Raw genomic sequence first — 13,427 nt, forward strand, 5'->3', positions numbered from 1 at the left:
CTCACCCGATAGCTGTTTTTCCAGAGAATTTCTTCTGAGGTCTCCTGAGGAGCTTCTTTCATAGCCCTAACCTTCATATTATCCATTTATGGGCCTCAGCACAGTTCTAAAATACTGAGTACATGCCATTGATTTGGGGTCTCTTATAGACAGCCCAATAGCTGCTGTCAACTTAGTGGATGTCCGAGAGCTGCTGGATTTGTTACAGTCCCATCCCATCTATGTGAGTCAGACACGTGCCATGTCAGCTGATACAGCAGGAAACCAGGACATCCAGACCTCCTGTTTCCAGGATTCGCATCTGGGAGGAAATACAGAGCCATGTTCAGAGATGGGTGTAAATGATGAGTGCTTTCAAAGGCTCTGGGGCTCCCAAACTCCTCCCGCCCCAGCTCACCTAAAACCCCAATGGCCCCAGTCACTCAGTGTCAGGAGTTGACGTGAACTGAGTTAAGACGTTTTGTTTTTGCACCAGCCAGACCCCTGTCTCAGCTCCCACTGCCTCTCCCGCAGCCACCCTGCTAACTCAGGAGCACCCAGGGTGCCCCCGCCTGGGGTGTTTGCACATGTCATCCCTCTGACTGCAGTAATGCCCCCACTCCATGTCCACAGGCCGCACTTGAAAACCACACCTTCAAGAGCCCACTGTCCCCAATACAGCCGCCCCGTCACTCTCTAAGTCCACTTCATTTTTCTCTCACAGTTCTATGACTATGTGACTTGCTATGTCTCTCTTTATAATTAGAATAGAAACTCCGGGAGAATCGGAATGTTGCCTTTTTCATGGTGTGTCTCCAACTCCAAGAACAGTGCCTGGTACACAGTTAGTGCTCAGTAAAGCGCATGTTGAATGGATGACTGAGTGAATGGGCCCTGAAATACAAAGACTCCAAATGAATCCTTTGAGAAGAGGCACTGAGAGATTGGACAGAGAAAAGATGCTCCCTGAGGTCTACAAGCCTGGATGTAGCCCTTTTTAGCTCTCCCTAGTAGGCAGAAAGTGAAAGTGAAAGTCATCAGTCGTTTCTGACACTTTGCAACCCCATGGACTATACAGTCCATGGAATTCTCCAGGCCAGAATACTGGAGTGGGTAGCCTTTCCCTTCTCCAGGGGATCTTTCCAACCCGGGGATCGAACCCAGGTCTGCCCCATCGCAGGCAGATTCTTTACCAGCTGAGCCAACAGGGAAGCCCAAGAATACTGGAGTGGGTACCCTATCCCTTCTCCAGTAGATCTTCCCAACCCAGGAATCGAACCGGGGTCTCCTGCATTGCAGGTGGATTCTTTACCAACTAAGCTATCAGGGAAGCCCTCTAATACGCAGAGGGGCCTGACCATTAGGGCTCAAGGATGCTGAATGCCAGGGACCAAATCCAGAAACCCAGCCACACAAATGCTCCCTTTTAGTAGGGTGGCACCTCCAGCATGTTCCCCATGCCTAGCAGGGCTCAGCTCTGCCATCCTCTGTCCTCCCTGGAACTGCTAATCCCCACAACACCCACCACTCACTGAGGACCAGTGAGAAGGGTCTCACTATTACCCTGTAGTCACTGCAGGTCAGTGACAAGGAACTTGTGAGACAATTTCAGTTTGAGAGGCTGGTGAGCAGAGAGTGATGGTAAAGGGCTGTCCTCACCAGGGTCTGTTCAGTTCAGATCAGTGTCCTTTCCATTTATCTCTGAAGCCAATCCCTAGCAACCGTTTACAGTTTTCTATTTAAAGTGGTGAAAAGTAATGCAAACCCTGGGGGGAAAGGCAACTTCAAAACCCACATATGGCCACAATCTCATGACATAAATATCAAGGTGAAGTTATTTCTAAATATCTGGAAAGGATTCCTTACACACACACAGAAACTGAATTGGTATAACAGTCAATCTCTATGAACAATTCAGCATACCCAGATAGTCAGACAAATCCATGACTGAAGTTTTTATAAATCTTTGAGTCCCAAGAACTGACACCAACCTCTTAAGTTACATTTAAGTACAGGTTCTAATGTTTGTCTTACAAGTTTTGGCTTCTAAGTAACAATGATACTAGCTAATGTTTATTTAGCATGAATTCTGTTTGTCCTGGTCTGAACCTGTTACATGCAAACTTTAGCACAGGTGCAGTGTGGTTAAGGGCTCTTTTTGCCTAAACGAAGAAGGGGAGAGCCAGCAAAAAGACCTGATTTGTTGAAAGACTACCCAACAAATCAGTGTAGGAGTCTGAAAAAAGGCTGGCTCCTCTGGCTGTTGACTGACTGTGAAACCTTGACCTTGCCTTGGGACCACTGGAACAAAGGCAAACATGACAAGGAGTGGAAATTGCAAATGCAAATGTGTGACCTTTTGTCCAAATATGTGGTAGATAATGAAAGAAAAAAAAAGTTTTCTACTAGTAACAATCATTTGTAGTTGTGGCTCAGCTGGTTAAGAATCCACCTGCAATGTGAGAGACCTGGGTTCGATCCCTGGGTTGGGAAGATCCCCTGGAGAAGGGAAAGGCTACCCACTCCAGTATTCTGACCTGGAGAATTCCAAGGACTGTATAGTCCATGGAGTTGCAAAGAGTTGGACAAAACTGGGTGACTTTCACTTTCACAAAACTAAATATAGTCTTACCATACAATCCAGCAATTGGCCTCTTTGGTATTTACTCAGGTGAGTTGAAACTTATATTCACACCAAAACCTGCACACAAATGTTTGTAGCAGTTTTATTCATAACTGCAAAAAAAAAACTTGGAAGCAACTAGGAGAGGAAACTGTGGTACCTCATGCAATGGAATATTATTCAGCAATAAAAAGAAAACCGCAGAGACATGGAGGAAACTTAAAGGCATATGACTAACTAAAGAAGCCATTCAGAAAAGGCTACACACTGTAGGATTCCAGCTAATGACATTCTGGAGAAAAACAAACTATGGTGATGTAAAAAAAGATCCATGATTGTCAGGGGCTTGAGAGGAGGGAGAGATGAACAGGCAGAACACAGAGGATTTTTAGGTAAAGAAACTATTCTGTATTCTAAGTGTAGATACTATACATGTCAGACACTATACGATTGTCAGATCCACAGGATAGACAACGCCAAGAGTTGAACCATAAATTAACCTGCGACTCTGGGTGAAAATGAGGGATCAGCACAGCTTTCTCAGCTGTCACAAATGTTTCTCTCCCGTGTGGATGCTGGTACAGGAGCCTGGGGAGGAGCAGGTGGAAATTCTCTGTAGTTTCCACTAATTTTGCTGTGAACGACTCTGAAAAATGAAGTCTACTAATTAAACGAAAAGCAGCAGGTAAGCCTGTGCGGATGGTGAGGAAAACAACAGTAGAACTGAGCATCAGAGAAGGAATATGAGCACATGTCCTTGGCCTCGGGCTTGCTTGAGGTCGGGAGAGTGTGTGAGGATACACAAGCCCCATGTCCGTCACATTCACATGCCCCAGTATCTTCACAAACTCTTGCACTGTAATTTGGCCTCAGAGAAAAGCAATGATTTCTTGCTGAAGGTCGCGCAACTACAAAGTGGCAAAGTGCCGGTCTAAATGCCCTTCTGCTGGCTTCTAGTCCAGCTCTCCCCTCTAAATAACTGCTGGAAAGGTCAAAGCAGTGACTACAGAAAGATTTGCTTTACTAAATCCGTGATGTTTCAGAATCAACTTGGCACATATGCATACAGAGCAAGTCATCGATGGACTGAGTCTGAAGAAAGAGGGAACACGCAAAAGACCACCAACAGCATCACAGTTATTGACTTCACCATTAAAAGAAAAGAAGAGGCTGCGGGGGGGGGGGGGGCGATAGGGAAGGGATAATGAATAGAGAACTATAGCTATCCAGAGTAACAGCTTTTCTGGAATTTCTCATACCAAGGACAAAAATTCCTAAAGGACAGAGTCAGGCTCTCCCAGGAGTCACCCTCTCTGCCCTGGTGAGGAAGGAGGAAAAGCTTCAGCAGCTCTGGAAAGGAGCTAGGGAAGGCGGCCATGCAGCCTGGTTACAAGGCAGGGCTCCCTCCATCTCCTTGCCTCTCTGCAGTGCATCCCTGACACCCCACCAACCCCTCTCACCTCTTCATGGACACGCTCATCTTATTCTCGTACTGCCAGGTCTGGCTGGAAAGGAAGACAGACTCTCCCATCTCCCTACTTCCTCGCTGCTCCAAGAAAACAAAGTCTTTATCCCTTATTGCTGCTGGAAAACAGAAGGCACTCTTCCCCCGACCCTGCTCCCTACCTCACCTCCACCCCAGCCAGGCGCTTTCAGTACCTTACAAAGTTCTGCTGTTAAGGTTACTAGCCCTAACGTCCGACTCCCTTCCCAGGTGGTAATTACAGGTCTCCATTTCACTGTATGGATGTGAGAGTTGGACTACAAAGAAAGCTGAGCACTGAAGAATTGATGCTTTTGAACTGCAGTGTTGCAGAAGATTCTTGAGAGTCCCTTGGACTGCAAGGAGATCCAACCAGTCCATCCTAAAGGAAATCAGTCCTGGGTGTTGATTGGAAGGACTGATGTTGAAGCTGAAACTCCAATACTTTGGCCACCTCATGCGAAGAGTTGACTCATTGGGAAAAATCCTGATGCTGGGTAGGATTGGGGGCAGGAGGAGGAGGGGACGACAGAGGATGAGATGGTTGGATGGCATCACCGACTCGATGCTCATGTGTTTCAGTAAACTCCGGGAGTTGGTGATGGACAGGGAGGCCTGGTGTGCTGCAGTCCATGGGGTCGCAAAGAGTCGGACACGACTGAGCGACTGAACTGACTGAACTGATTTGACTCTCCCCTCGATGTTTAATCTCTTAAGGGTGCTCGCCTGAAATCGCCCTTATTCTGACTCAGATTTCCCCTAAAGGTCATGCAGAGTCCCATTCCCAGGCCGCTTTGCCATAATCGATCCAGCGCGGGGTGGCGAAATTGATGGCCTCGGCGCAGTTGAAGCCGTGGTTGAAGTCCGAGTGGTAGCCGTAGGGGAAGGTCACCATGAACTCGCCCGCCTCCTGCGTGACCCGCCCGAAGGGGATGCCGTTGTCCCGGAGCACCGTGGGCGAGATGAGCGCCGCCTTGTGCCGCAGGAAGGCCGCGCAGCCCCGCGAGCTGCCCGGGAAGAGCTCGCCGGCCAGGCGTTCCAGGCGCCGGCCGTGCTCAGGCGGCACCGCGTACCAGGTCTTGGGCTCCCCGAAGTGCAGGAAGTTGATGCTGTAAAGGTCCATGTCCTCCGTGTGCCAGGCGAAGGCGGTCTTCCACATGCCGAAGTACGGGTAGGGGGTGTTGACGCCCTCGATGACCACCCCGCACTCCTGCTCCAGCAGGTCCCCAGCGCTTGTTCTCATCGCTTTTAACACCATAACGGAGTCATACGCGTGTGTTTCTGCAAATGTTTTCCCTCCAGATTTTCAAAATCCACCTCTGCCCGAGTCTGATACTTTGGCTCTTTCCTAAACCTGGCGATGGTCGCTCACTGCCAGGGCTTTGCTTTTCTCCCATTTAGTAGACACACCTCCCTCCCTCTCACCCTCTGCTGGACGGACGGGCAATTACAATTCGTATCAGACACTGATTTTTCCCGTTTCTTCCCCAGGCCTGTCCAGTGCCTGTCTTAGGATTCCTTGTAAGCAATATATTTGTGAAATACTTCCCCCTCAACCCCACGACTGGACTTTAAGTCGTTATTTGAAAATTTAGATTCTAGATGTCATGTTCCTCACATGCTACGGTTTTAAATTAATAAGCCTCAAACTCCCAAATTCTAAGTTCTATTCTGCATATATTCTGACTCACTTGAAAAGACCCTGATGCTGGGAAAGATTGGAGGCGGGAGGAGAAGGGGACGACAGAGGATGAGATGGTTGGATGGCATCACCGACTCCATGGAGATGAGTTTGAGTAAACTCTGGGAGTTGGTGATGGACAGGGAGGCCTGGCGTGCTGCAGTCCATGGGGTCGCAAAGAGTTGGACACGACTGAGCAACTGAACTGAACTGAATTGATTCTGCATATAGCTGAAGTTGCTAGAGATCCACGTGAATCATCATGGAAAACATAAGCATTAAGTACTACAACAGCTGTTGTTTTGCTTAGTCGCTAAGTCGTGTCCAACTCTTTGGGGACCCCAAGGACTGCAGCCCAGCACGCTCCTCTGTCCATGGGATTTCCCAGGCAAGAATACTGGAGTGGGTTGCCATTTCCTTCTGCAGGGCATCTTCCCAACCCATGGATGGAACTCTCATCTCCTGTATTGGCAGGCAAATTCTTTACCGATGAGCCACCAGGGAAACCCTAATACAACCATAAAACCTCCCAATATGTCACTCACTACCAACAGTTCTCACCTGAACTCTGAGCAACTGAAATTATAAAAATATCTCTCAGCTTTCCAGTTCATTCAGGAATGGAATCCTAGAGTCAGCAGTTTCTCTCACAAAGGAAACAGGATTTCAATAAAAAAAAATTAGTGAAGATTTATATCATGGATATGACTGAGGGAAAGATTTCATTCAGTCAGCTCTGATATAATTCCATTTTCAGCAGACCAATCACAGACTCAACACTGTTCTTTTCCACTGCTCAGTTCAGTTCAGTTCAGTCGCTCAGTCCTGTCTGACTCTTTGCGACCCCAAGAACCGCAGCACGCCGGGCCTCCCTGTCCATCACCAACTCCCAGAGTTTACTCAAACTCATGTCCATTGAGTCGGTGATGCCATCCAACCATCTCATCCTCTGTCGTCCCCTTCTCCTCCTGCCTCCAATCTTTCCCAGCATCGGGGTCTTTTCCAATTAGTCAGCTCTTCGCATGAGGTGGCCAAAGTATTGGAGTTTCAGCTTCAGCATCCATCCTCTCAAGAGGACTCTCAAGAGTCTTCTCCAACACCACAGTTCAAAAGCATCAATTCTTTGGCACTCAGCTTTCTTTATAGTCCAACTCTCACATCTATACATGAATACTAGAAAAACCATAGCTTTCACTAGGTGGACCTTTGTTGCCAAAGTAATGTCTCTGCTTTTTAATATGCTGTCTAGGTTGGTCACAACTTTTCTTTCAAGGAGCAAGCGTCTTTTAATTTCATGGGTGCAGTCACCATCTGCAGTGATTTGGGAGCCCAAGAAAATAAAAATAAAGTCTGTCAATGCTTCCACTGTTTGTCCATCTATTTGCCATGAAGTGATGGGGCTGGATGCCATGATCTCAGTTTTCTGAATGTTGAGTTTTAAGCCAACTTTTTCACTGTCCTCTTTCACTTTCATCAAGAGGCTCTTTAGTTCTTCTTCACTTTCTGCCATAAGGGTGGTGTCATCTGCATATCTGAGCTTATTGATATTTCTCCCAGCAATCTTGATTCCAGTTTGTGCTTCATCCATCCCAGTGTTTCTCATGATGTACTCTGCATATAAGTTAAATAAGCAGGGTGACAATGTACAGCCTTGATGTACTCCTTTCCTGATTTGGAGCCAGTCTGTTGTTCCATGTCCAGTTCTAACTGTTGCTTCTTGACCTGAATACAGATTCCTCAAGAGGCAGCTAAGGTGGTCTGGTATTCCCATCTCTTTAAGAATTTTCCAGAGTTTGTTGTGGTCCACACAGTCATAGGCTTTGGCATAGTCAATAAAGCAAAAATAGGTGTTTTTCTGGAACTCTGTTCCTTTTTCGATGATCCAACGGATGTTGGCAATTTGATCTCTGGTTCCTCTGCTTTTTCTAAATCCAGCTTGAACATCTGGAAGTTCACGATTCACATATTGCTGAAGCTTGGCTTGGAGAATTTTGAGCATTACTTGCTAGTGTGTGAGATGAGTGCAATTGTGTGGTAGTTTGAGCAATCTTTGGTATTGCCTTTCTTTGGTATTGAAATGAAAACTGACCTTTTCCAGTCCTGTGGCCACTGCTGAGTCTCCCAAATTTGCTAGTGTATTGAGTGCAGCACTTTCCACTGCTAGCAAACCTCAGTTTGTTATCATTTCACTAAAAGAAAATATGTTGATTGAAAATATTTCTTTGAAACTAGAACATTAAAAGATCACTTGATAAAAGTTTAAAAAAATTAATCACCAAAATAAGAAGTAAAGATTTAAAAAATTTTAATGACACCACGGACTCAATAGACATTAGTTTGAGCAAACTCCAGGAGGTTGAAAGTCAGACACGACTAAGCGACTGGACAACAACAGTGAAAGTGTTAGTCATGTCCAACTCTCTGTGACCCCATGGACTGTAGCCCGCCAGGCTCCTCTGTCCCTGGAATTCTCCAGGCAAGAATACTGGAGTGGGTTGCCATTTCATTCTCCAGGCAATCTTCCCAACCCAGGGACTGAACCTATGTCTTCTGTGACCCCTGCAATGCAGGCAGATTCTTTACTGTCTGAAGCACCAGCGAAGTCTAACAACAACAACTCCATCTCAAAAGTAAATAGTTCTTGCCTTAATCTCTTTTACATACTTTTTCTTTAAATAAGAAACAAGAGTGGAGGACTAAACAGGCAATTATTCAAAAAAGGTGAAATCCTAACTTCACATGAACATTTTTCAAGAGACAGAAATATGCTTTCCCCTTTGGACTCAACCTCAAAATGAAGCAACATGGACTGATGGTCTGGATCTGTGTCGTATCAAAAACTGGATTCACTCAGCACCATTCCTTCACAGTTCCTCAGCATCTTCCAAAACCATTCAACTCTAACTCTGGTCCACTCCTTCAGTTTCCCATAAGAAAATATTTTGCCTGATACAAATCCGTTTTTAAAACATTTAACTTGACAACATAGCAAAACTAGCTATCACTCATGAGACAACAACTGTATATTACATACATTTTTATGTATATTCATGTGTAAATAATATGTATTTGGGGTTTTCATGTATATTTATATATATATACTTTTTTTCAATCTAGGAGAAATAAGAACTCCATTTATCACAGCTTCTGATGTAGAAATTATAAAAGATGTTCCCACAACTGAAAAACCAACGCTTTAAACTTTTAACAGAAAAGCTTCTCCCCATCAATTTCACACATTTAGCAAGAAAATAAGAATACAATTAGGCAGCAAATCTCCCACCAAGCTCAAATCCTAATTTCAAGTGAGACACTCCCAGCTCCATAAAATGTTTTCTTGTGGTGTTTCGTTCATGCTCATTTGCTAAGTCATGTATGACTCTCTGTGACCTCATGGACTGTACCCACCAGGCTCCTCTGTCCCTGGAATTCTCCAGGCAAGAATACTGGAGTGGATTGCCATTTCCTTTTCCAGGGGCTCTTCCCAACCCAGGGATCGAACCTGAGTCTCCTGCTTGGCAGGCAGGTTCTTTACAACTGAGCCACATTAGAGCTATTCTCAAAATAAAAGAGAATGATCTGATAGGCCAAAATATTTTAACTCAATCAGACATATCCTAATCCAGTTCCATGACTTCTCACTAAAATTCAAAATAAAATTAATCCTAAAATTGAAAGCCATAGAAAGATTGCAAGATGAGGACTCAGAGACATGTTTAGTAAGGAGAGAAAAAGAAATGTTAGCTAGATGATTTAACTTAATCATTTATTCAAATAAATATGACTCGAGTGACCACTATGCTTAAGGTAACACAACAGGGTCAATGGGGAACATAAAAATCAATCAAGACTTAGACCTTCCTGAAAAGAGGTTTATTTCCATAGGGAAGATAATTCAAATGCAAAATTAGCCTTAATCAATAAGTTGGATTTGAATATTCAGCCCAACATTTACTACATGGAGACCTTAAATATTTTATTCAATTTTTCTATATTCTACATCTTCATCTCTTTAAAAAGAAGATTAGTAGTTTCTACCTCATAGAGTGAGTTTCTATATTGTGCTGATTTTGAGGCTTGATATGGTGACCGGCATATTGTCTGTGCTCAGTGAAGTAATATTATTATATTGATAGTGTGCTACAGAAGACCAGAGAGGTGTGGGACAATAAGGGAATCTTGACCAGTAAGTAGGAGTCATTATCATCTGCCAAAAGAGAAAGAAGTGATAAAACGGAAGTTCCAGGAAAGGTAGAAAGTTTGAAATAGTGACTATGTATAGGTGACCATTGACATAAGCAAGAAAAATGTGAAAGCTCTCTATAGACGTTTCTTACATTGTTCAGCAAGGTGACCTCTCAGTTTCTTTCCCTCCTCTCCTTCCTTAAATGATTATCCTTCTCACCCCAACTAAGTCACCCTTGTCATTTGACCCTTTCTGAAATCTTGATTTTAGGAATCCTACCCTTGAACCAACTCTGACTACCCTTTTGCACACAGCAGTGCCCAACAATTTACCCAAATGAGACTTTCTGAATGTCTGGTCCTTCTTTCCTTTTACTTTTACTTATTTTAGATGGACAAAAAAGTTCTGAGTTCTGATTCAATCCCCTCACCCTCTTAATTTAGGAAGACTAATGTCTGCCTCTTCCATGCAGAAGTGCCCTTCACCATTGGTAAAAAGCCATAAGAAGTAAAATCTAGGCAGCAGTGAGCCCTGCTAGGGTCAAGAGTAAGAGAAAAAACATAGGTATAAATAGCCACTTTCTTGAGTTTTCCAGGAACCAAGGTTTTCCTACCAATTTTAATAAAAGGAAATTTTGTCTCTTCCTTTCCATCACTTATAACTCTAATATTTTGCATTGGTTAATACCTCTAATTCTAATTACTGGCAGAAATGTCTCAATTATTTCCCACTTAACCAAAATGCTGGCTTTGGGGATAAAATATTTAACTAGATAGAGGAAATGTTTCCAGCTTAAGGAAATATTCAGTGGGGCCACGTCTTAAACAGAACTGAGTGTTGAATTCTGTCATATGCCCATTTGAACTTATGAAAGTGATCATATAACTTTCCTTCTTGGATCTATTAGTCATATTACCACGTTTCCTTGTTTTAAACCGTCATTGTTTCCCTGCTTCCCTGTTTCCCTGATTAAATAAACATTTAATCATTGTTATTCTCTTAATAGGCAACCACTCCAGTATTCTTGCCCAAAAAATCCCATAGACAAAGGAGCCTGGTGGGCTAATGTCCATGGGGTTGCAAAGAGTTGGACACAACTGTGCTAATTTTAATTTAAAACTTGGTGGCTCGGACGGTGAAGAATCTGCCTGCAATAGAGGAGACCTGGGTTTGATCCCTGGGTTGGGAAGATCCCTTGGAGAAGGGAATGGCTAACTACCCCAGTATTCTGGCCTGGAGAATTTCATGGGCAGAGGAGCCTGGTGGGTTACAGTCTATGGAGTCACAAAGAACCAGACACGACTGAGTGACTTTCACTTTTATCTAATTTTAGAGCTTCGGAGGTGGCTCAGTGGTAAAGAATCTGTCTGCAAGGTAGGAGAGGTGGGTTCAATCCCTGGGTCAGGAAGATCCCCTGGAGGAGGGCATGGAGATCCACTCCAGTATTCTTGCCTGGAGAATCCCCATGGACAGAGGAGCCTGGTGGGCTACAGTCCATGGGGCCACAAAGAGTAGGAACTGACTAAAGCAACTGAGCACAGTACAGCTAATTTTAATTTAAAACTTTAACATCGATATTCACAAACAACTTTTGTCTATTACTTACATAATTTGTCAGGTTTTTCTATCAATATTATGCTTACTCTAAAACTTTGAATTTTTTCTTCTTTTTGAATGCCTAAATCAGTTTGAAAAAATCTTCAGGTTAAAGGCTTCACACACTCCCCCCTTGAAACTACCTAATACTAGTGATTTTTGAAGAGGCATATCTTTTGACATCTTTCTGCATGTCTTACTTAGAAATTTATATCTTAGGTTTTCCATCTCTTCTGAAATCTATTTTAGTTGATTAATTTTTCCTTAAAAAGTATCCAGTTGAGCTTTTTGTTGATTTAGTTATACTATATTACAATTTTTCTAATTCATTTATTTCTGCATATATACTTCTTATTTATTCCTTTCAGCTAATTTCTTTCTGTTTGCTTTTCCCTAACTTTGAGACAGGAGCAAAGTCAATTTAACTGCATTCTTTTAATTTTATTAATTAAACAACTTAAGGCTTTAAATTTTCCCCATTATTATTTCAATTGAATCTCATATATTCTTATGTATTTCATTCATTTTTATATCTAAAAACACTCCAGTCATGCTTATTATGTCCCAGGCATCCATCCTAGCACTTACAAATACTGATTCATAGAATCGTATCAGGTAAGTACTATTACTATCTCATTTTACAAGTGAGGAAACTGATTCAGCATGAAGTTAAATAACTCAGCAAGGTCAGTCATACAAACTGGTAAGACGGAAGCTGGGATTCAAATCAGACAGTCTGGTTCCAGAGTTTATATAGTTGCTGTGTGCTGTGCTTAGTTGCCCAGTCATGTCTGCCTCTGCAACCCCACGGACTGCAGCCCTCCAGGCTCCTCTGTCCATGGGGATTCTCCAGGCAAGAATGCTAGAGTGCCCAGCTCCAGGGAATCTTCCAACCCAGAGATTGAACCCATGTCTCCCACATTGCAGGTGGATTCTTCACTGGCTGAGCTACCAGGGAAGCCCATTTATACAGTTTACAAATATTTATTCTGTGTCCTTGTCTCCAGGGAATTTAGCTATTGTAGTTTATATTGCTCTAACCTACAGGTCTTTTAGTTGAGAAGTTTTAACTTTTCAGGAAAGACCTCTGTATTTCCTGATTTTTACAGTTAATTTCTGGTTTTATTGTATGATAATTAGAGTTTGACCTTCTTTCTTACTTCAGAATTTATTAGTGTTTTCTATTCACCTAAATGTATTGTCAATTTTTGTGATTGATCCTTTTGCGTTGACAAAAGGGAGTACTCTATTATCAAATACATAAATTTCACCTTATGGTTAATGCTGTTGAAGTTTCCTACATCCTTAAGTTTGTCCATGTTTTTCTCTCTTGCACAAAGTAATGTGAAGCGGGGTTCCAGGCCCTCTCTGGGTGCAATACTGTCCCTAATTCTCTAAAGGTTAACTGACCCAGCAACTCCCCAAACTTTGTCCTTTTGTGGGGTTTATGGAGGCCTCATTACATATGCATGATTGATTAAATGATTGGCCATTGGTGATTGGCTCAACTTCCAGCTCCTCCTCCTTCTTGAAAGTCCAGGGTGGGGCTGAAAAATTGCAATCCTTTAATTGCAGGGTTGGTTCCCCTAACAACCAGCGCCCATCCTTAAGTGACCTAGGGGCAGTTTAACAGCCACCACAGTAACATAACAAAATCATAAACTGTAACTCGATTTACTTAGGAAATTCCAAGGGATTTAGGAGCTATCAATCAGAAACTGAGATGAGGACCAAACATATATTTCATATTATAAACCAAAATATCACACTAGGTAATTTAAATTCTCCTATTTTTAATGTTTCTTCCAACTTGTTTGATGTTCTATAATTTAAACTTTATCAAAGTTGCATGGGCATTCATGACGATTATACCTTTATG

The sequence above is a fragment of the Giraffa tippelskirchi genome, chromosome 11 (assembly GCF_054371585.1).
Source record: "Giraffa tippelskirchi isolate mGirTip1 chromosome 11, T2T-mGirTip1v1.2.pri, whole genome shotgun sequence".
Taxonomy (NCBI): Eukaryota; Metazoa; Chordata; class Mammalia; order Artiodactyla; family Giraffidae; genus Giraffa; species Giraffa tippelskirchi.